General features: G+C 41.1%; 1 protein-coding gene across 28 annotated transcripts in view; it reads left to right on the plus strand.

Moving 5' to 3' along the window:
• The window catches only part of TENM3 (teneurin transmembrane protein 3), a 1,446,905-nt gene that overhangs the window by 1,283,188 nt on the left and 139,323 nt on the right, over positions 1–24,394 (plus strand). The window lies entirely within an intron of this gene.

Consider the following 24,394-nt stretch of genomic DNA (forward strand, 5'->3'; position numbering starts at 1 on the left):
AAATGTTCTCTCCATGGGAATTCTGTATGTTTGCACTAGTATCCCTGCTATGGTTACAGAAAACTGAATTAATTTGCCTCTCTATTGCTGTTCTTCCCTTGAAGATAATTCCCATAGCAGTTAGCAGCAAGTTACAGTATAAAAGAATGGTTCTGTGTATGTAACAGGATACTTTGTTGTCATAAAAAAAAAACCCACTCAGTTTGGAAATGCTGCAAGTGCAGGGTAGTCGCAAGTTAAAAGCAAGTCAGTTGCTGTAAATTCTGCCATCAGTCCAACTCATCTTTGCGTTGATACGTACTCTGTTTTGCAGTAATCAGCAGTAAACTTATGCCATCATTGCCATAACCTGGAGGCTCCACATGAAATATTCTCTTAAATATTATTTTACATGCATTTCTTAAAGCTTTAGTTTAACACTGCAGTACCTACTCAAACAACATAATGGAATTTATTTGTACAAAAATGTACATTATGATAGCTGAATGTACAGAAGGCTGACTTGGCTATCACGGAGTACGAAGTATCACCTGCTGCTGTTTGAATCTTTTAGCTCCTTCAGAAGGCTTCGCAGGAGAGTAAAGCTTTCCCTTGATTCTGTTGCTAGTAGTTGGTGTAAGGGGACTTGTTGTTCTGTGCATTCTTAAAGCCAAAGACCGCGAGGTATTTTTGTCGCATGCTCCCTTCTTTCTCCTCAGTGGTGTCCTGCAGGGTGTTCAGGAAAGGTTTAAAATACTGTCTGTGGCGTTGCTTGAGTCTCTAGGTTACCTTCTGGTAGCTTGTCCTCTGTTGAGCGGTGAAAAGCCGAGGATAGGGGTGACCTTGCACCCCTCTCTCTGTGTACACCAGCATCGAAAATGCTGCAGAAAGCAAGTGAAGCAATTCTAATGAATTGCGCTTTTGATTCTTCGAATCTGCACAGCAGCTCCATCAGGTTTTTACAGCTGGACTCTTGCTGTAATTGCTACTGGGATGAGATGCGCAACATGGGGTTTTGGAGCTAAGCACTTACATTGTTTCACTGGCCAAAAGTATAGAGCGTGGTGGGAGCAACAGACTTCATGAAATTCACACTTGTATATCTTCATGTTCTTCATCCCTTTCCGACATGCTGCTGGTTTGCCAGCAGGCACTCTAGATGGGGGTGATAAAGATGGAAAAGCTGAAAGATAGAGTTTCTTAAAGCAGCGGTATATTAGTAAGGAAGTTGCTTGTGATTATGAGCGTGTGATAACTGTCCAAAGACCCGTTTTTCATTAATTAACGTAAAAGTAATTTTTACTGGTACTGAAAAATTAGAAAGAAGCACTTCACCATTTTAATCTTCTTGACATCAGAATATAAAATAATGCTCAGATAAAAGGTATGCACCAATACAAACAATAATTGGTCCCTCGTAAGCTTCAATTCCCAAGTCCTTTAGATCTTACATGTCTGCAGGTATGCATCATTTTTGGCATATTTACCTGGCTAATTCAAAGATAATACTTCTTTCTCAAGTCTTTATGATGCATTTTTCAAGAGATATATTATAGTTACTTCTGCCCTGTAATGTATAGTTCTCAAAATTCACCGCAGTGTTTTTTATTAGATGCCCTTTCTGATCTGTTTCCTCAAGGCCTTTAATCAGTGGCTTGTAATATGGAACAGTTTTCTGTTTGTTTACAGTTTTGTGTGAATAACTCAAAATAATTGGCATCAGAATGCTCGGCACATCATGGATGGATCTCTTCCTCGCTCAAGTTGGGTTATTTCTTATTTTAATCTCGCCTCCTGTTTAGGAGCCTTTGTTGTCTCCCCTAATTGTAGTGAAATCTGGCTAGTGTGTGCCTGAGCGAGCAAACCCGGAGGCAGAGGGGGAGGATGGGCTAGATATTTTTAAGACTCCTTTCTAGCTTCCAAAAAGCCCTCTAGAATAAACTGCTTTGCAAGCCGCCTGGGACAGGAGGCCCTGAGGGACATTCCTGGGCAGGGCGGAGGCGTCAGCCGGTGTGCTTGCATTGTTTGGAGCCTGAAGGGGAAAATCTTCCCTCCCCTGTTACGGTTATTTATACTGTTAGCTAGACATTAAAATGGCTAGTGTTGTAGAGAAAGACCAGCAGAATAATAGCCGAGTAGTACAGCCTGCCCAGGTTTATCCAGTTGCTTTATCATTAGTAATACTCAGAGAGATCAAAATGTCTGTTAAATAAATTTATCTGGAAGTTCTTTTGATTCAGTCTTGAACTTTGGATGCAGCTTTGCGTCATTACAATATCATAACCTTTTATGATAGTGGCCACGACAGACCAGATTACTTTTCCCCTTTGTGTGTGAAAAATTCCTTAAGACCGTTAAAAAGCAAGCTAGTAAAGAATAAAATGCTTAAACTTAAGCATTGTAACCACACATTTCTAGAAGTAGGTACCCTGTAGCACTAGTTCCATGCTAGGGAAGTTGGGGAAGCTTCCATGTCCTTCATGCATGCTTTAGCAATGTTGATGTTCTTGTGTGGTGTTCTGCCCCAGATTATATCGGTTCTGTCATATCTTAAAGGAGCAGACAGTCACTATGAATTTTGCACCTGGAATTTTAAACTGGCAGGTATTTATGTATATATTTTGGAGCGATGGAGAGGTTGCTGCTTCCACTAAAAGTTCAAGAAATTTGAAGGCAGAAAGAAAATCAAGAGAACGATTAAAAGATTTTTAGCTTTTTTTTATGTACGGTTGGTAGTATAGAATTTTTCTCTGACATCGATCTGGAAATAATAAAATGTGAACAGTGAATAGTCTATAGTCAGTGCAGTAACCTTTCATCTTTGTGGTGATGGTTAGTGACGCTCTGTTTACACAAGTGCAAATAAAGGCTTAAATCCTGGCAGAGTTAAGTTGTAGTTACCATATGCTTATGCTTCTGGTTCCTGTTGCTGTAGTCCCATGATTACAATAGAACTTAAAGTGTATTTAAAGAAACGTGAGAAGTATACTCCTGTGGTTACAAAGACTTGAGCAATTCGATGGCATCTGCGGAAGGCCTTTGGGAGAAGCTCCTAGGAGTTATGAAGTATGGGAACGTCAGGATTCAGTGGTCTTTCGCTGCCTCATCAGTGCTGCCCTAGTTCTGTTTGCTTCCTTGGGAGGTGTTGAGTAGCAAGGGAAAAAAATAGCAGAGGGTCCAGTGTTTCTGCCACTCAAAAACGTACTCTCTGCTGGCGTAACTATCAGGCAGCTTCTTTGCCACGATTTCTGCCTCCAAGAGCAAAGCTCTGCTGCTCCTTTGTAGGTTAATAAGCCTAAAATGCGGTTTCCATCACACCACCGGAATCTCTGGAGGGAAAGAAGTTGCCCCTTGCCATATCAGTCCATTAATAGTGACTATGAGGTATGAGCAAAGCCCAGTGGTGATGCAGCAAAGCCTCTGATTCTGAATCCATAGAAGGCGCTAGGAAATTAGCTCCCTTTTTCTTGGTGCATTCGTTGTTTACCACAGTATGAATGGTGGTTTCCATCGCTGCTCCACTGCTGTGGAGTGTCGGCAGGCATCGTAAGCGCAGTTCCCCCATGTGGAAAAGTAAATGAATGAGGACTGGAGGCTGCTCATCCGCCACACTGTATCAATTTCTGGGGTTGTCAAAGGTTCAGATCTCTTATGGAGAGGCAGGCATGAATCCCCTATTCCACTAGGAGTGTGTGCAACTGATTAGGGGACAGATTTTTCTGATGCCACCCCGCATCTTGGGAAAACAGGCAGGGAGATGTTCTTTCCGGGCACTTTCTGAGCCCAACTGCTGGTAGCCACCTTGAGGCAAAGCAGGGAAGAGGTAAGTGCAGATGAGAAAGCAGAGATCGTTCCAGACTCGTCTGCCCTTACCTCCATCCCTGAAGAGTCATCTTTTTAATGCTCCTTAAGTGGTCAGAAGTGCTGAGGAATGCCATATAGTCAAATGTAAGATACAGCAGATGCAAACGGGCACGAGCCTTTTGCTCCCTGACGTGGTCTGTGTGCATGGATGTGATTTTTTTGCCTTTTCCTTCCCATTCTTTGGAGAGGTTTTTTTTCCCCGTGATTCCATCTTAGGTTTAATCCTTCTCATCCTCTAAGTGTGCTCTTTTAATTTCCTTTTTTCCCTCTTTTTACCCCTTCTCCTTTGAAGGTTTCCTTTTCTTATTGATTAAGTCATTTAACCTTTATTAGACTATACCATGCCATTCCATCCCACTTCCTACCTTCTCTTTTATCCTTTTTTCTAATGGACTCTTTTCATATCATTCTCTCCTTGTTCAGGCTTCCTACCTCCCCTTCCTCATTCCCTTTGTTGTTCTCTCCATGGGACAGGTATGTCTCATGAAAAGGTGCTTTGTTCAGAACGTATCTGCCTTGGGGCAGCTATTTAATGAAAAAATCAGCTTTCCATCCCATGCTCCTATCCCTCTGAAGCCCTACGCAATAAATGCCAATTACAGTTTTACATAATTAAAATAACCATGTCGTATTTCTTTTTTGATATTAGTGTCTTCATGTTAAAGGAATGGAATGCTATGCAGCATGTATGTTTTTGGAAACAAAAAATACAAATTATGCTTCTAATCCATATTACAGCCCTCATTATCCAGAATTTTCTTTAACTCTTCTGTTCTGAGAATGTTCCAGCCATCTGTAGAAGGGTCAGCAAAAACACAAACATGAATGCTTGTAAGAGCTCTAGTTCCTTTGTAATTGGGGATGAAAACTAACATCCTGCCTGCTTCTGATCACACTTACACTCTTGCGGCAGGAAAGCTGCTAGAAGGGATGAAAATTGATCAAAAAAACCCGGCAGACTTTTCTCTTGATGGCTGCTGTGGTTACTGGGGGAACTTGCAGTTGCAGAGAGGACAAGGGGAGATGAAGATACAGAAAAGTTATCAGTCTCAGGTGGTCTTAACAGTGCAGGATAATCTTAACCTTTTGAGTGCTGGGCTACTTGTGCTGCGCCAGGGAACTGACACGTTCCTGAATACCTTGATATCCTTACAAGAGGATTAAAAGCAGAAATGACAGAGTTGTTGGTACCGCTAATGGTGCTGCTTTCCAGAAATGTGACCACTTTTGCTGTAGAGAGTAGCTGATGTCAGACTTCTCAGTGAGATGCTCCCACTTAACCTGAAATGCCGTAGGCTTTAATGTGTAAGTTTGATACCAAGTGGCTCTTTACGCTTGCTGTGTGAAAGGTAACATCTGGATTTGTGCATTTCCCCAACCATTTTCTCCATCTCTTTTGTTCGCGCTTTATACAGTTTCGTATTCCTGCTCAGAATGCACAGTGTTGTGCAAACGGCTAGGTTATAAGTAGCTGAAGCTAATGATTGGTATAGAAATGAATCTGTTTTGGAAATAAGGATCTTACTTTTTCCTCCCCGGAATTCTGGTATTGTTATTAGATGATGCTTTAAAAGTCAGATTTTTAACAGACAAAAGTCAAGTTTGCAATTGCAGATTTCTCTGAAGAAATTAATGATATAAAGGAATTACTGAAAGCAGTTTTAGGAACTGTGTGCTCTGCAGTGTTTCATGCCCAGGTAGTCCCACCAGAGAAAGCATTTTTGTTCAAGAGGTGACAGGCACCCAGCAAGCAGGACTTCAGCAACATCGCTGTATGTAAAAGCCTGCCTTTTGCTAAGTGGAAGGACCATAATATGAGAGTGGCATCAGGATATGATTGCAGTGGTGGTGACACGTTTGTGCCTACATGTGAGATGAATGATTAACTGATGGACAATGGCTCTAAAGAGTTTAGGTGTGCTGGGAAAAACAGTCAGCATTTTATCTAGTGCATGGAAGCTTTTACAAAAAATTACCATGTGTAGACGCACACCGCTGCCTTGGCGACTCCCACGTTGCATGGAAGTGAGATCACACCTGAGAGTCCTTCTGGAGTGGAGGAGCTATGTGTCTCCTCAGAGAAAGCTCAGTAATTTTGTCCATCATCTAATTTGGTAGTTCTGCTCCCAGCACCCTAACTGGTCACCCAGCAGCATCTGCATGGGCCTGATGTGCCTTGCCATCTGCTCCGGGGCGCACAGTGCCCTTGGCCACGTGCCCGCCCAGCATGGGGATGGCAGCCCTGCAAAGGAGCCCGCGGGTTGTGCTGGTGGTTTCCAGCGGGCTTCGGTGGTCGGAGGGAATCAGCTGGCATCGTAACGCGGAGCAGATGAATGTCTGTGGCACAGATAACTGCTCCCAGGATCTCTTCCAATGCTCTAGTAGTGCGGCTGCAACCAGTCTACTTTAAAGGAAAGAAAATATGGGCAGTATAGTTTTGAAGCACCCTGGAACATGGTCAGAAAAAAAACAGAATTGCTTTTTGAAGCAAATTGTAAAAAGAGGATGGCTGCTGCTTTTATGTCCTAGGGCAGAATTTCCTCTTGGGTGCCTTCGTCCTTCCCTTCTCAGTCTTTTTTCTCCTTTTTTCTGTTTTTTTTTTAACATCCTGCACCATTCTTTAGTGTTTTTTAATTCTCTTGTATGCTAGTAGAAACATCTTTGACATGTCTGAGTGGTTGTCTCTACACATTTGCCATTGAGCTTTTTTTTTCCTTTCCCAGATGTTTGCATTTTTAAGGGATTTCATTACCTAGAGGCTTTTATTTCTCAAAAAAAAAAAAAAAAAAAAAAGAGGAGGGGAATATTTAAGCTGCTCTTCTTAAAGCACAAACAAAATAACTTACGATTTTTTTTCATTTCGTGTCATATTGTAGAAACTCTTGAGAATTTTGCTTGTGATGATATTATCAGTTTATCAGTCTAGGAATTTCTCAAGCATGTTTCTCAACTGTATGTTCAGTATGTGCTTATAACATGTGTGGTGCAGTAAGATACTGTGTAACATCATAATGCGAGTTACCCAGGGTATGTTTAGATTTACAATCAAGCTCATAGAGAAATGAAAAAAAAAAAAAAAAAAAGACTGTGTTTCACATTGAGTATTATAATACCTCAAATCTGTATACTCATTTAATTTTTATAATTACAGATATTTTCTTTTGCTGGTTTCTTCCTTGGTATGTAGAAAGGAGACACACTGACTCTGTAGAAGAAACTACCTTGTAAAAGAAACACCTCACAAGGAAGTGATTTCCATTCATTAATACAACGCTCTGAACTGATTAATGAGACCAATATAATTTTGTATTTCAGAAGTAATAGCTTGAATTATTTTTTTCCAAATTGTTCATATTTTATTGGCTGTTTATTTTCTATTACATTACTTTTCAGATTTATGGAAAGTACTTGTAATTATCATATCCTTCATTTGATGCAATGAATATATTTTACTGGACAGCTTTATGCATTCAGAGATACATTTTCGTTTTGCAGCTGAAGACCAGTTTCCTAATTACGCTTATGCACATAGTTGGTTATTGAAGTTTTGTTCTTAGCGTTTTGAGGTCTTTTTCCAAGCTGCTGTGAATTTTGCATTCACGTGTTAGGCATATGCAATGCAGGACTGAGTCTTATGATTTGATGAGTTAAGAGTCTAAAACCTCATGGGGTTCAACAAGGCCAAGTGCACGGTCCTGCACCTGGGTCGGGGCAACCCCCGGTATCAATACAGGGTGGGGGGTGAAGGGATTGAGAGCCGCCCTCAGGAGAAGGACTTGGGGGTGTTGGTTGGCGAGAAGCCCAGCATGACCCGACAATGTGCACTCACACACCAGAAGGCCAAGCGTACTTGGCGTACCCTGGGCTGCATCCCCAGCAGCGTGGCCAGCAGGTCAAGGGAGGGGATTCTGCCCCTCTGCTCCGCTCTGGTGAGACCCCCCTGGGAGTCCTGCGTCCAGCTCTGGAGCCCTCAGCACAGGGCAGACATGGACCTGTTGAAGCGGGGCCAGAGGAGGCCACAACAGTCATCAGAGGGCTGGAGCACCTTTGCTCTGAGGAAAGGCTGAGAGAGTTGGGGTTGTTTGGCCTGCAGAAGAGAAGGCTCCAGGGAGACCTTATTGTGGCTTTTCAGTAACTGAAGGGGCCTACAGGAAAGCCTAAGAGGGACTTTTTGCCAGGGCATGTAGTGATAGGACAAGGGGTAATGGCTTTAAACTGAAAGAGGGCAGATTTAGATTAGAGATAAGAAAGGCATTTTTACGATGGCATTGCCCAGAGAGATCGTTGATGCCCCATCCCTGGAAACATTCAAGGCCAGGCTGGACGGGGCTCTGAGCAACCTGACCCAGTTGAAGATATCTCTGTTCATTGCAGGGGGTTGGACTAGACAACCTTTAAAGGTACCTTCCAACCCAAACTATTCTATGATTCTAAAACAAGCTCTCATTAGCTGCTCTTACAGTTCTGAAGATTGCAACTTATCATTGCACCTTATATCTGCAATTGAATTTTAAATAGTAACTTCCTGGTCAATAGTAGTTGTTAATACAGAAGCAAAATGTTTGTGGAAACTTTTCCAAACTGTTGATGGAAATTTCCATATTACCTCTGTCCTGCTAAGAGAAAGAGCAAAACAAGAATACTTTTCTGCCTGGGGCTTTTGTGCTTACATGCCATGGTGACAGGAGCTGTATACAAATTTGAGTTTGTCATTTATAGCCAGCACTTTGCTTTTTGTCTGAACCCAGTGATTTTAAAACATCATTGCAGCAGTCATTTTCCTCTTGCAAGTAATAAACATGCCACATCCTTAAAAGACAAAGTGTGAGACATAGCTGTAATTGCTCAGTTTTGGTGCCAACAATAAGTGGTTTGAAGAAAGCTTAGCACCCTTATCCCTAGGGAGATGTAGATTACCACAGGCAACACTAGACACAGTAACTTCTTACTGGAGTTCTACTAAACAGCAAGGACATGTCACAAGTATCATAGCTATTCATAAAGTAATACTAAAATGTACTTCTGACACATATTTATGTTTTTGTTAATAGTAGTTTTGTATGTATGTGCACAAATATGTAGGGTGTGGTGCAAAGTACTCATATTCCAGGAGCTGTAACAGTGCTGCAAGTATCAAAGACAACACAAATTATTATTTTATTCTGTAAGAGTAGATGCCTCTCCTAGAGCCGCGTGCTCCTCAGTGTGTTCCTATGTATGGGCAAAACAGACCGCGGGTCATGAGGGACCTTCTCACTGTCATAGCTGTAAGACCGAACCTAGTAGCTGTCTAGAATAGTCTTTTTTCTTGAGGTTTGCTTTTCAAATAGTTTTTATTTGTTCAGTGATGATTTTTTTGCGTGTACGTGTTTCCCTGTCCCTGCCAAAAAAAGGTAAGTAAATACAGTAGAAGAGTGGCGGATATGGTTAAACTCAGTCTTTAATGAAACGCTGTTAAGCAACTAATTGATAGACACTGAGGATACTTTCTGTAAGTGGGGAGAAACCCATCCGCTTAGGAGCTAGGCTACGTGCGCAAATCAATAGGAGACTCAAAAGGCATCTCTCTGTTCACTGAAAGTTGTTTCTGATCTGGAAGAGACACACACCAGCTGGGCTTGGCTTTTATGGCGTGTGTACCAGTAACCAGAACTCCTCTGGTGTTATCAGCAAGTGGAAACTACTAAAAAGCTCACTGAGGCTACTGGTATTAGCAAAAGCCCTGGCCGTTAGACGTCTGAGCACGAACTCTTGGGGAAGTGAACCTAGCATCTTTGCCTGTGTTCAGCAAAGATCTGTAGCATATACAGAGGCGACTTGGCAGAGCTGGAGAGTTTTGTCGTGGGGGGAGAGGAGTTCAGATGTCCCGTTGTGCACAAACCTGATGAGCTGACCAGCTGGGACTAGGACAACTGACAGGAGATGAGCTGTATGCGGAACTGTTACAGAAAACCACACTGGCATGAGCAGCGGCACATCAGTGATTGGATTATTTTCCCGGGGTTTGCTAGAGAAAAGCTACCACCATCTCTCACTTCAGTATATGGGTCATTTATTTTGATGGCCCAAGCAAACAATTTTAGTCTTTATTCTCATAGCATGGGGAATATTCAGTAGTGCTCCCACGGCCTGCATTTGGGTGAGGATTGAATAGAAACAGTCAGAAATCAGGAATCGTGCCTCTGGCATGATTTTTTTTTTTTTGTGCAACTTCATGTTTTGGAGACATGATAAACAATAACCAAATGGCATTTACTTAAGGAAGCTACAAGGGTCCTACTGGAGAGAAACAGTGAAGAAGTTTTATGTCAGGTCTCAAAGCTTGAATGAAGCATGGGGCCCACAGGCATTGCAAGTGCCTTCTTTTTATATACTTTGCTACCCATTTGACTGATCACCCTGGTTATTGTCAGAGCTGGGCAAAACCAGGACGTGCTCATCTATGTAGCTGTCTGTTGGCCAAGGGTAGACCTTTTGCATGTTAGCAACCACAGACAGGTGGGTTCCACAACAATTATAGCCGTCATCTTTCATGGGGTGAGGGCTGAAGTTTCTTCTTGTGTCTAGACTTCCAGTGTATTGAGGTCTGGCTGGTAGCTGGGTAAGTATTTTGAAGATAAATTATTCCTTGCGTTTTCGAGAAGTCCTGTACAGTTGGAAAGGTTCTGAATATAAATCGCTGCGTGTGAAGATTCTGCAGGTTTTCCAGTTGTCTTTAAAGAAGAGCATGTAATACATTTAACATGCCACGAAGAAGTCCATGCTTACCAAAATTCATTAGAAAGTCTTCACCTAACTTTACTGAGATCCGTAAAATATTTTGGAATCCAGGCTCGAAGTTTGTGCTGTTATGGAAGAATATGGTGGTGCATGCATCTTACTTTGTAACCCTTGCAGCAAACTCTAAAATAGCTCTTCGCCTCTGTTAAGTATCTCATTGGCGTTTAGAAATTTGAAAAGTCTTTCTGACTGTCTACAAAGTCAGGTTTTTACTTTTAAAGGTTCTAAAAAATTAAAAGAGCAATTTGATTCAATGATTATTATTAAATGGTAACAACTAAAAGAGGAAAACTTGCAACCAAAATACACCCATTTAAAAATAATTGTTCACACATACAGGGCTTCGAACTGTTCTTATTGCAAGTTTGGGCTGCGCAATTAATCAGTGCTTCTGTTATCTTGATGATCTGTCTGCTTACTGTTGTAAATAACTTACACTTGCTGGTGGGGTTGCTGACAGCTGTTTAGACTTTCAGCTTGCAGAAATGCTACTAATTGTCCATGTTTGCGGCTTCTAAAAGCATTTGCTTCTGAGGTAATTTTTGCAGCTAATGTACCTCAAAGTCTTCACTGTTTGTTTGTATTTATTTTCTTTAGAAGTGTATTTTCAGAGTGTGAATCTCTAGTCGTTTTAATTCACCTGAGACTATAAAGCGACCCGGTAGCTTTTGCTGAAAACGCTACCTCGTTTGTGACGTTGGGTTATCTTTGTGGGAGGCAAAACGTTCTCCCGGAACGCCGCGGGTAACCTGTGAAACCTCACCCCTTGGGGAAGGGGGCGCGTGGGAAATTCCCGCACTTCCACCCGCACGGAGCTGGGGAGGTTGGGCTGCGGGGAGTTCTGTGGGGAGAAGGTGGGAGACGTTGCGTGCACTTCCCCACCCAAGTCTCGGTGAAGAAACAATGGAAATTTGGCCCATAGCAGAAAAAATCTGATATTCTGAATATGCCCTCCCCTTCCCCACTTTGCAGCGGTGTGGGGTCGCCCGTCAGCAGAACACAGAGCGTACCCTTCCTCCTCCTCCTCAAGCACAGTGGTCTGTGTGCTCTTCGTCATAAATGCAGTCTGAGGGCAGAGGACCTTTACTCACCTCTGCCGTATCTATTTAAGTTTCACCCGTAGAACAGCTCTCATTTCGAGAGCAGCGAGGAGCTGTCGGGCACGTAATTGATTCCTGCGCCTTGGCCGGTGTCATTAACCAGCTTCGTCAGCGAGTTCGCCGCGCCCACAAAGGATCTCGCCTGCCCGTGATCACGCTGTAAGCCACCGGCTGTGCCAGGAATGAAAAGAGAGATTTCCTGACCTGCTCTGCTGCGGTCTCGCCACAAGACAGTTCTCCCTCCTGAAATGTTTGGTTTTAGCCCCCAGTAGTAGTTATGAAAGCGTGTTAAATATCAGGCTTCTCAGCCCGAGCCCATCTGGTTCCCTCGCAATCACGGACCGCCCCCACCCACGGGTTGCTCGTCACCAGCGTTAGGGTTACGGCGGAAGGCAAAAAAAAGGCATGCTCCCCACATGATAGTTGAAGCAGAAGATGGACCAGGGAAACGTGTTCAGGCGGAGGGGGCGTGATTATGCTGGCGATGGAGGGGTGTTTCCTTGCCAGCAGAAGGCAGCGGGCTTCCAGGGACTCCAGTGATTCCGAACTCTTCTGGCTCTACGGCTGAGTAAGGTCTTGTCCCCCCTGGCTGTGGCATAGCGTGCGTTACAAACCAGCAGTGTTACGTGGTGAACAAGCCGTCTTTGTACGTGCTCTCCCGGCATACCAAGAAACACGTTTTGCCAAATTTGTTGCTGGTGAAATGACTGCTGGTAGGTATAAAGAGGGAGCTTGCACACTTTCTGCACATTAGCTCATTTGAAACTCAAGTTCTGTTTGTGTAGATTACTATTAAGAGGTTTCAGATCAATCTGTTTTTAAGAACTAAGTAACATGCAGAATTTGTAATTCTGCCAGGAGGACGTAGAATTGTAATGAATCATTTCATTTAGCCTGTGCTTACCCCAGAAGAAGCAGCAATGTCTCTTGCTGCTGCAATTGCCTGGAAGGCAGGAGCATCACGGAATTCAGCTGGCGTTTGCTAACAGTGTGTGGAAGATTTCATCACTTTGCGCTGTGGTGGTGATTTACTTTCTGCTTATTTGTGTGGTTTTGCCATTGTTTCAAAAACATTTATTTTAGCTCTGCTCTTGTTGGGTCTTTATGTGTATACTACCTAGTTGGCTACTTAAATCAAAGGGTGTAGTTCTGAGCTGTGGTTTCTCTACCTTTTATCTGTTCCGTCAGTGTCTGTCTTAGAACTACAGCAGTGTTATTAAAAGGAAGAGCTTACTGTGACATGAATCAGCCATGTTTTTTTAAGGAGCTTGGTTCAGGCGAGAAGCTGTAAAGTTTAACTCGAAACTGATGTGAAAGATCACCTGCTGAAAACAGCTTTGGAGCAGCAGCGTTACTGGAACATAATGAAAATATGTACAGGAAAAGGCAAAGCCTGCAGTCATTTATGAAAATACATATGGAATTTAAATGTAGGAAAGACTGATTTTCACAGTTTGCTGTGTTTTATAAATCTAAAAAATATTTCTGGAATTCCCCCCCAACTTTTTGTTTATTATTGGACGTAATTGTTTATTATCATGAATTATAGTACAGTCTGTTTAAGCTGCTCAGCATACTGCTGTCCTTCACAGCATTTACAGAATAAATAGTGAACACAGACAAACATCTAATTAAATCACTCTCCGTGTCCACTGATACCTCTGAAGTTATCACAGATTTACTTCAAATGCTATGCTAGATATGGGAGAGTTTTATTGATAAGTTACATGAACTGAGAAAGTCAGACTGAAAGGTAGTTTTGGTTTCAACTCCTAGCAGTTCAAAGTTGATGTTTGACATGAGGGTTAATGACTCGCTCTTCCTTCTGAAAAGGGAAGCAGCTGTGCTGGAAACCCAGAACATCTTTTAAAAAATCTTTTGCAATGGATTTGTTCTTTTGATTGATACCTAACTAGACGTGATTGTCATTAGAATAGAACAATATCTTACTAAAATCAAGAGGGGGTTTTTTGTTGGTGTTTTTTTTTTTTTAACGTAAGGAGGAAGAGCAAAATTCTAATTCACATGTAAGCCTAAAAAGCTTATTTAAAGTCATTAGAGAACAATAGTTCCTCAGTTTGCTCTTGTGGAGGCCTCCCCCTCTTCTGTATTTCTCTTCCCTGACACAGTTAGGAGAAAAAAGTATTTAAAAGCTATTTTGGAAGCTTGGTTTCCTATTCTTTTTCTCTCTTTCATGATCTGCATATTCTATGTACTTGATGACAGATAGATCAATTAATTGACCTGGAGACAAAAGTTCCCCTGATGACCTCCTGCTTTATTTCTGGCTTGCCCTAAGGCCCAAGCCGCAGTCTGTAAGCCTGTTCACCTGCAACTCCAGAGGCCAGGATTAAACTTCATTTTTAGAAGTCAAGGCTGTAGAATCTCACTTCTGTGTTTTCCATAAAAGTTTGGTTATTATGATTTTCTAATGAAATTGTGTATGCTTTCTCATTTTTCTTAGGATTTTTCTCTTAGCTGTTCACTTTTGCGTCTCCTCTGTGTATTATTCATTCCACCTCTTTTCTGTGCAATTCTACCACTTTTTCCCCCGTGGTTTTCTTTTCATCTCACTGCCCCTGTTCCTTTTTCATTTCCTCCAAAGCAAAACATGAATCCCTCTTATCTGAGTTCTTTCAAATCTGATGAAACAAACTCACCTATTTGTGCTTAGAAGTTTTATATTGTGTTTTCCCATTCCTAGCTTATCTTTCACAGATTTTATATAGTGTGGCCTTCTGTTCCCAGACAAGGCTGAGCATGCAGAAAATGGTCAAGAATTTCATCACTTATAATGAACTAATTGGAGGCCTTTCAAACTACTTCTGGGTTTGTAAATTTACAAAATGTTCAAGAGGCACCATTAACCTTAACAAGTCCATGTCAGAAATTCAGTTGACTTAATTAGTGAAGAATTTCCCCCCTGGCTCTTGGAATTGAGGATATCTAGCAGTTCGCTCCTTCTTCATGAATGTCAGCCATATGTCAGTAAAAGTCGGGTTTAGTAAGTAGTAAAGGAGCCTTTAGATGCTATTTTATTTATTGGGAACAAAAGCAGTTTTTGGCAGCCGTGGTTGTGTCAGCTGTAAGCAGTACGTAGTCATGTCTGTGAGTATATTGTGTCAGGTTAAAGGTTTTGAGAGTTTGGATTTTTTTAACCTGTACAGTAGTAACTGTGCTTTTAAAGTAAACAGCTTTGGCAAATTGTTTTTCTTGGAAGTGTTAAGAAATCAAATCAGAAGACAAAGAAAAACGTACAGTTGTAGCTTGCTTTGGATTAATGATTTTGGATAGGAACCAAAATTATCTAACACTTGAAAATGCTAGGAAATCTATTACGAAGTCATACATCAAACTTTGCAATCCATACTGTGCTCCAGTTAAACGTGTGGTATGAAATGAGTACATATATTAACACACTGTCATTTTGCCTGAACCAGGATTACAAAACTTAAACAGCTTACAGCTGAAGCCTGGTACTTCTTTTTTAGATCATTTATGTATAAATCACAATTTTCACCATCAAAATTAAGTGGCTGTCTGTATTTGGTATGAACATAAGGTGCCGGATGAGCAAAGCGGGAAATGGGATACTCTACGTCGTTTTACCTGTGTTTCACGGGCAGGTTTTGGCTATGTTCTCAAAGATTCTTCAGATTAATTCCAGTCTCCTGTCAATATTTTGGAAAACTGAACTTTTCCTCCCCCTACAAAGTCTTTCAGCCATACGTCTCCATTTTTGTTTCATGTTTTGTTTTCTTTCAATGAAAACCTGAATTCTCTGGTTAAAAAGCAAGCCTTCAATTTGTGAGCTCAAAATGTATTTCTCCACTGATTTTCATGAGTTATCAGCAAAAAAGATTATCTGAAGCTTGCAATTATTGCACAATTTTCTCACTTCTGACTCTGGACAAGGAAGAAGGATGGTCTGATTTAGGAAGATGTAGAACTATCTTATTGTGTATAGAAATAAGTGTGACTTCAAGTGAGGCCCATGGGCTTGGTGATCCCCAGCCCCAGGGCGTGTTGCTCTGGGATACTGCTGTGCCCTGGGGAAGAGCAACGGAGCCCACAGTTCCTGCAAAACGTCTGAATCCCACTGTGGGGAAGTCAGGCCGGGAGCATACCAGTAAAGGTTGCGTTATTATATTTTGAATCTCTGCATAACGTAAGCTGAATGTTGTTCTTGTGTCTCAAGTGAGCAAGCTTTTGTGATTTCTCCCCGTGTGATAGCATCTTTTCCCAGTCTGATCTACAGGTAAATTGTTGGAAAGAAGTCAATGACATTTTACCATTGGAGGGTTCTGTTTGGTTTCACAGACGTCAGGGCCTAAAAAGAGAATAGAAATTATGTCTGTTAGTATCCCTGCTACCTACTGGGTGGGTTAGCCTGGGGTGGAAGGAGATGGTGTTCACGGAATAGGACAGCAGAACTGTGAGTACACTGTTGCTTCTGGTTCATTCTGTGTGCATAGTTACCGTCATGCTTTCTATGTTATCTTTTTTATTTCTTTTTCTTGTAAAGCAACATCATAAGTAAGTTACCCCAGCAGGTTAAATTTCAATTTACTTTAACAGTGTTTCTGTACTTTTCTCTTTTCATCTTTGTTCTGAAATCCCTCTGGGGCTAGAGAGGCGGCTATTAGGAAGGTTGTTTGCTGAACTAGTTCCACTGGAGCTTTTTTCATGGAAGCTGAACTATTTATCAGCTTTCATAAGATGATTAAGGCATCCTCGACTCAGTTGAAAACCTGCAAAGTTTTGGTTTACTTTGTTACTAAAAATGTCTACCTTGTGGATGGCAGCATCACTATCTGTTTTCCTTGATCCAGGTGAATTGGTTCTCCCAACCTGAGCCCTTCTCACCCCGTACGCTGTTGTAACTACCTTCCGTTAGCCGGTCTCTTACACAGTACCATGGACAAGAAGGCATGTGTCATTATATGGTATTTCAATTAAACAGATTTTGCCTGCCGTAATATTGAGCGTGTATTACTTATGTGTTGAAGGGGTTAATGGAGCGGTTGCAGGCTGGAGGTGGATGTGTTGGAATGCTTTGAGAATCGATTCCAGCTAATGGAAAAAATGTTTTAGAAGTGAGCTGGTTCAGTTCCCACAGTGAACAACAGAGAGTGGAAACAACATTTAATAAACCTTTCAGAAGTAAATCCTCCGATTCTTCCTTTCACCACCACCTCTGGAAGAAATGTCCGCTTTCTTCTCAATGGGCAGTATTTCTTCCTGCAGCGTATTTGCCTTACTCTGTTAGGTATCCAGAGAAAGCTATTTATGTCTTTGGACAAAAAAAATATTTGAAGAGTATGTTCTGTTCCCCTGTCCTCCAAGACTTAAATTTTATTGACATTGCACATTTTTGTTTGAATGGCAGGTTGACCGAAAATAACCAGCCCTCAGATTCCTTCTCAGCTGCCCCTAACTATCTGGTTTCCAGTAAATTATAGAAGTTTGAACTATATGCATCTTATTTTACACAGGTGGATGCTGCAAATGAAAATCTCTGTTGTACTTGGATTTCAGGGGAGTGTTGCGTCTTCTGATTTATCCGTGTGTCACCTCCATTTTAAAAATTAAGGCACTTATAAGATTTGGCAAATATAACCTCTTGCTTGTGAAAATAATACATGCTTACATTTCTTGTTGTTTGCGGTATTTTTACTGTATAGTCTCATGTAGAGTTGAGGGACTTAGTAGTATTTTTGCATTGCTAATCAGGATGATTATATACCGATTTAAATTAAGGAAGGGGTTTTGTGCTATCGGTAAACCTCATTGAAAAACTCCAAGTTTTATTTCACATTTGAGAATTGGCATGATTTTAAATGCAGGGCATATTTGTTGTGAACCATGAACAGTCTTTATGAAACCTGAAGAAGATTTGTGAAAACAGCCTGTAATAAAAATCACACATGCTTCATAAAACACTACTTGATAGATATCACTTGCACCATTAAGAACTAAACGACAAAGGATGTAATTTCAGTTCTGGCATGCAATATTAATCGAAAGCCTTTAAAGCATCTTGCTGATGGGAACTATGACAACATGACATTGAAGAATTACGAACTAGAGACATCTATCTTAATCAGATTTTCAAAGTAAATGCCATAAAATAGAAAGTTATTGTATCTATCTTCCCAGGGTCACATATCATATAGGGTATATAGCTTTTTAGCTTGTTTATGCTAAAAATACCAGGGACAAAGAATTCTGCCTTTCAAGTAAGTTTGAAGTTCAGTTCATATACTCTGGAAAGTTTTTGTGAAAAGATTGTTAGTAACTGATGGTTTCTGTTTGCTGCAGTAAGATTTCTAAACCATTATGGAGAACTGAATTAGAAAACAGAGCTGAGCATGCACAGATATTATCAGTATGGAGTTGTTGATGGGAAATGCTTCGCTAAATGGATGTGAAGTGGAAGGACAAAGTTACGGGTGTGCCTTTAACCTGAAGTAACACTTGTGTAGATAGCACATCTGAAAGACACAACTGAAAGACATAAAAATATTTGTCCTTCAGTTCCTAAAGATTTCATTTTTTGTTCATGACTCATTTCTTTGTCTTCCGGTGTATATTTAACTGGTAAAGAACAGCTTCCTTATAGGATATAGGAAATTATCAACGTGTACTTTGTAGTCTAAAATACCGATGTTACATGTTAGGGACTATCCTACTGCACTCCAGGGAGCGCCTGCTACTCCTTTCCCCTTGCCATCTGGTAGAGCTTAGATACTTACCATGTGTTCACCATGAGGCCGTTCTGAGTTTCTCCGCAATCAAGTAATTCTGTCTTCGCTTTCACAGCAGAAGTCTTTATTTCTCTTTAAAAAGTAGAATAATGTTGAGATTTAAAGAGAAATGTGTAATGTGGGTTATAAAATTCAGCTTTTCTTTATCATTTCTTCCAAACTGGGGATGCGTAAGCAAGGCAATGCAATCTTTCAGAACAGATCCCACGGTTAAATTCGCTGATAGTTTCTCACTCCCAGGTAGTTTGACAGGTTGTCAGACCCTACAGGCAGTGTACTGATGAGCAGACAAACATTGGCCCACTTTGATCAAGCTAGTTGTATGACTTTTTCCCATTTTATATTATAATAGTATACAGACACACACACAAGATGCATATCTTGATCAAAGTGCCCTTGTCACTTCTCCACATTCTTGTCACCATGTAGCTCGCACAGAAGTGCCAAGTGCTTCAAGAGGAAGGCGACAGCAGCGGCTGCGCATTAATTCAGTTTCTATCTGTATGTCCATTAATTGTAAAGCAAGTAGAAAGGGATGGTGCAGGCTGGCAACAAATGGAAGTGAAAGGGCTCTCCCGTGGTGATAGGCGCTGTGTCGCCCCATTCCTTGAATGCCCCATTTGGATCCTTAAAGCAGTTGGCAAGGTAGAGCCAATTTGGACATGGATAAGATTAAACAAATCTTTGGGATTAACCACAAAGCGAGCAAGTTAGCTTGGATTGCCACTGTAGCTTGTAGAACATGATCGGAAGGGAAACTTTCAGTCTTGGACGCCTTGGCAGAAAAAGTACACTGAAGCAGTGGTTCATTCAAAAGACAGATCTTCCTAACTACAAATGAACGGTTAAACATGCAATTTTTCTGTGAACCCATAACCTTCTTTTTGCTTTCATTAATTAAATACAGCTTCTCATGAAAGGTGCTCCCAGACCAGAGACTTCTTGAGACTCTTTTCAGTGGTGCCCAGTGACAGGACAAGGGGCAACGGGCACAAATTGAAGCAGAGGAAGTTCCGTCTGAACATGAGGAAGAACTTCTTCCCTCTGAGGGTGACGGAGCACTGGAACAGGCTGCCCAGGGAGGTTGTGGAGTCTCCTTCTCTGGAGATATTCAAGACCTGTCTGGACAAGGTCCTGTGCAGCCTGCTGTAGGTGACCCTGCTTCAGCAGGAGGATTGGACTAGATGACCCACAGAGGTCCCTTCCAACCCCGAACATTCTGTGATTCTGTGATTCTGTGAATGGTTTTATTTGCCTGCAGAATCACTGAGGCGCCGGCCATAGCAGTGCAGGTAGCCTGTCTCATCCCTCTGTAAGCAGGGACTTCAAAAAAAAGAGCTCCTTTGGGAGTTCTAGGAATAGTTAAGCCATAAAACCCACTTTCTTCAATTTGCAGGGGTTTCTGAGGTAAATCCCACTTCTGCTTACAGTACTTCTGGACACATGTCCATGTGTCGATTAGGTAAGGTTTCAAATACATCAGAGTGTTTTACTGAGGAAATCAGACCAGTTCTTACAGAAATAACTTTTGACTGCTAGCAATCAGGGGCTGGCAGACCGGGAACCTGGAAATGAAAGATTACCTTTTTTTTTCCAATTTCCTAAAACATTATGTCTACTCCAGCTGCTCACTTCTGGTATGTATTGTGTGTATTTGCTGTACCACAGCAGAGACTCTTCTAAGAGAGAGGAAAAAAGGAGGAACCCGATTAGAAAGAGTTAAGACTCTGGCAGACATAGATACTGAATTACATTATGTTCACATTTGAAATGTTTGTATCATAATGGAAGTCTTCGCTTTTGTGTTTGTCATGGAAACACAAAGTTAACGTTAATTATACACTATTAAAAAGCCTAATCCTTATCAAATGGAAATCGCCTCTTTTTCCTAGATGAGTAGCTAGCTGACAGGCCTCAGTGATCTGTCTGTTACAGAAGGGCTATCACACAGAATGTGCAACAAATTACTTTTTTTCGTGGATACTTGGTCTGCTTTTCTCCTTCTGAATTAACCCCTTTCCCCCAAACAGCAGTAGTTATCATAAATGTCTCTCTCTCCTTATTTTTTACTCTCACATATGCTTTTTTCTGTTTTCTTTCATATGCTGTTCAAATTCTGTAACAATTAAATGATAAAATTAATTAAATGTAAATTACTTCTTGAAAAGAGAAAAAGGTTTTGTGAAAGGCTACAGAGTGCATATAATTTACCTCTACAATTGAAATGGCTGCTTTGCTTCACTGTGGTTCCCTACGGTAAACAACGATTTAAATATGTTTTGAAAAATTTATCTGACTGTAGTAAAACAGCTTTCTACCTGATTTCTTGTGACTTTTCCGAGTTCTGTACGTATGTTCACATGTGTAATTATCTGATGCTGACTTACGCGGCAAATGCCTCAAAATTGTGGGGCTTTCTTTGTTGTACCTGAACAACTTGAATGCACAGGCCGGTTGCTGGGCCGGCTTACATTTGCGTCTTGCTGCAGAAGTCTTCTCGGTAAGATGAATGGGGTTGCTCTAAAGTCATTAAGGTCTAAACCAAACAAGAAAGTTTTCATTAAAACTTCCCATTTTTAGACATGAGTCCACCTGTACCCATACCTGCTAATTTTTAGTGTAAATCCGACATTCCCACTTAGATTAAATCAATTAGGATGGCATTTAAAATCCAATTTAAAGCGAAGCAACTGTAGCCTTCTGCAGTGGTTTTTAAGCATTTCAACATAATTACGCTTTACCAGATTTGAATGCTCTTTTCTTCTTCCTGACTAGTCTATGAGAAGGTAATTTCTAGTAAGTGGTTTGTTGTGAGGGCTCTGGCCAAGTCCCAGGACCGCTTATTTTTTCACTGACCCAAGGGAAGAACTGTTTCCCTCTAGGATTCCCGTTTTCCAACAAGCTGACTGATAGAGAGGAAAGAGGAGGTGCAGGGTCTTGGTACCATACGTTGTGGCACATGCAGGAGTATTTTCACCAAGAGCAGTCTCCAGTGTCGCAGAGCTCCTGAAGTCTATATCTGTCATGAAACTCCCACTATCTTTATCAGTTCCTTAATTATGAAAAGCAAAAATCCGATGCTTTTCTGGCTGTGATACTGATTTCTCAGGAGAGCTGTGTGAATCGCTCAACACCTATGCCTCCGTTTCCCTGCGTGTACATTGGCAATGTTTCCATACTGTTACAGGGAGGTCGAGAGGCTTAGTCACTGCCTCAGATTACCTGATACCTGGTGTGAAAGTCGCGGTAATACTGAAAGTTGTTCTGTAGCTGTTAACTCCTTTAAAAGAGACGTGAATAAAAGGAATCTGACTCCGGCTTGTGAACAGCATTCAAAACATGACTGTTGTGATGATTGTATCTTCCTCACAAATCAGTGGCGCGAGCTTGAGGTTTTTGTTAGAAGCTACGTGGAAATCTAAAGAGCTGTGGATTCAGGAAATCTGTCAGGTTGAAGAGAAGATCGAAAAAGCAGTCCTGAGTGAGCTCTCATTCAGAATGACAATACAAGACTGGGGAAATTTGGAGGAATATAGATTTTATCTCTATTGATTTATGGAAAATCTAATCTTGTTAGGCTCAATTCTACCTGTAGCTCTTGCACAATTAGAAGAGGAATAAATCATTCAAGATTTTTCAGGCATTTCTGATGCTGTGGAGGCTGTAGATTCCCTGCCAACTGAAGTCGCCCTCGGACACTAGAAAATGTCACCTGGCAGCTTCCTATGGAGAGAAACGGTGGGCTTCAAGGACGTGTGAGCTTTGCCAAATGGCACTTGCTGTGCTCCTCTAGCTCCCTTCTAGCCTGCGCCTTATGGTTACAAGCTCATCCTGCAACTCAATTATTTCATATGTTGCTCTGTAGTTTCAGTGTCAGTGGTGTTCGTAAGTTCTATAGCAGAAGGGCTTTGTAGGTCCATATTAAATTTTGGGGGGAATAGTCTAAATCCCAAACAGTGGCCTGAGTAGCTGGCCTATGGGCTGAGATATACAGTTCAACTTTTCCAGCACGTTATCGGAGTGCTTACTAGATCAATGCATTTAATTGGGGAGTGCATAAACATCCCTTGCAGAGCCTTTCCTATCCCTCTTACCCGCTGGTAGTGTGTGGGCGGTCAGACGTCCACCTGAGACAAGCTCGCAGGGCTGGCGTAGCCCCCTCGCTCACACATCCTCTTCTGTGCCAGAGAGCAGCATCATTTTATCCCCTGCTTTGTCTGGAGCAGAGGATGGTGTGAGATCTTTAATACTGAAATTGATAGATTAAAAGATTGGTTTTCAGCTGAGATTTTAAATGAGAAGAGAAATTAATGAAGAAGAGGGACGTCAGCATAATGTTTCAGCCAGTGGGAGCTGGCTTCTCTGATTGAAAATACATTAATGATAATTATTTAATTTCTCTTATAATTTTGTCTGTCATGTAATTAATCATTTACACATGTATATTTACACATGCACATGTGTAAATATTCACACAGACACGTGTGTGCGCATGTATATACACACACCTACACCTATAGATCATAAAATATAGGGCCACAGTTAATTCCATGCCAGCCAATAAATAGCTTGCAATCTAAATCAGATAATTTTTTTAAGTAGACACGGGCAAAAAGTCTTTGCTAGTGTTAGTCTGTTAACTTTCCTTTAATTGACTTGTTGAAATGTGACTTGAAGCCCTTGACAGCGATTGTAATCACATGCAGTGACACCCTTCGTGTCGGTAGAGACACAGCTGATCAGTTGTATCCTTCCTGGAAGGGAATTTTTCATTAATGTATTAGGAATTTGGTGTTGAAAACCTTATTGGCAATGTAAAGGCTGTCAATATTTTAATGACAGGCTCAGGGTTGCTGCTGTTTGTGACAAAAGTCATATTGATCATGCAGGGTAACTGGAAAGGAGAATGGAGTTCTTGGAAAGGAAATTATTCCAAAGGCTAGGTTTTCTGTTTAAGCTTAGCACGTCCATTCCTTAACATTCTCAAATTTTCCTGTGTTCATGACATGAGAAATTACACATTGTTAATTTTATAGTAGTCACCTGTAAGTTACTGGAAACATCTGTTCCAGCGTAAATACTTTTCCTATGTTCTCTGCACCGAAGTAGTATTATTGGGTTTGTAACAATTTGCAGTTATAACCAGTTCCAAACAGGGAATTGCTTATGAAGATCAAACAACTAATTTGAAAACTACATGAAAGCATTTACACTGTGAGCAAAGTGCAGGCCCTGTATCTTCTGCTCTGCTGAAGACTTGCATTTATATTATAAAATACGTTCTACTACATTAGTTTAGGAAATAGATTGCAATTTGAATTACATATTGTTCAGTGTTACATTTTTAAGTGTCATCGGTCATTGCTAAATCGTGATAAATGAAGTGTCTTGAGGTGTTTTTAATTTTGTGTCCGTTGTGTTGTATGGCAAGGTTTGTCTTCTATTGATGATTGACTTACTACTGATTTTACAGAACAGATTGTTAAAACCTACCATTGATGGAGGTATCTGATTGTGGATTTTGCTGGTTTGAGGTTTTGGTTTTAAGTGTTATGGGTGTTGCATGCTTTAGTTAAGTCAAAAAATATTGCCTTTTATTCTGATGGCCTGACTCTCTGATCACCTGTGACTTACTCCAAACTCTAGGTATATTGCATAGTGTGAAATTGGAAAATCTGTTCTGTGTGTGTTCTAATGGATGTGACGGTCATTAAGTATATGAGTCTTCTGACGTTGTAATCAGATGTGATTCAGTCTGTTAAATATCCATGAAGCAACATCTGCTTCACAGAGTGACCTTCTGCTAAAGAATACTTAGCATCTATTAGCAGATCATAGTGCAGATCTGCCTTATTTGAAATGCACTAAACTAGAGTAGTCTACTGCTGTTTAGCAACTAGCTTG

Source organism: Opisthocomus hoazin, chromosome 5 (genome assembly GCF_030867145.1).
Source record: "Opisthocomus hoazin isolate bOpiHoa1 chromosome 5, bOpiHoa1.hap1, whole genome shotgun sequence".
NCBI classification, from domain to species: domain Eukaryota; kingdom Metazoa; phylum Chordata; class Aves; order Opisthocomiformes; family Opisthocomidae; genus Opisthocomus; species Opisthocomus hoazin.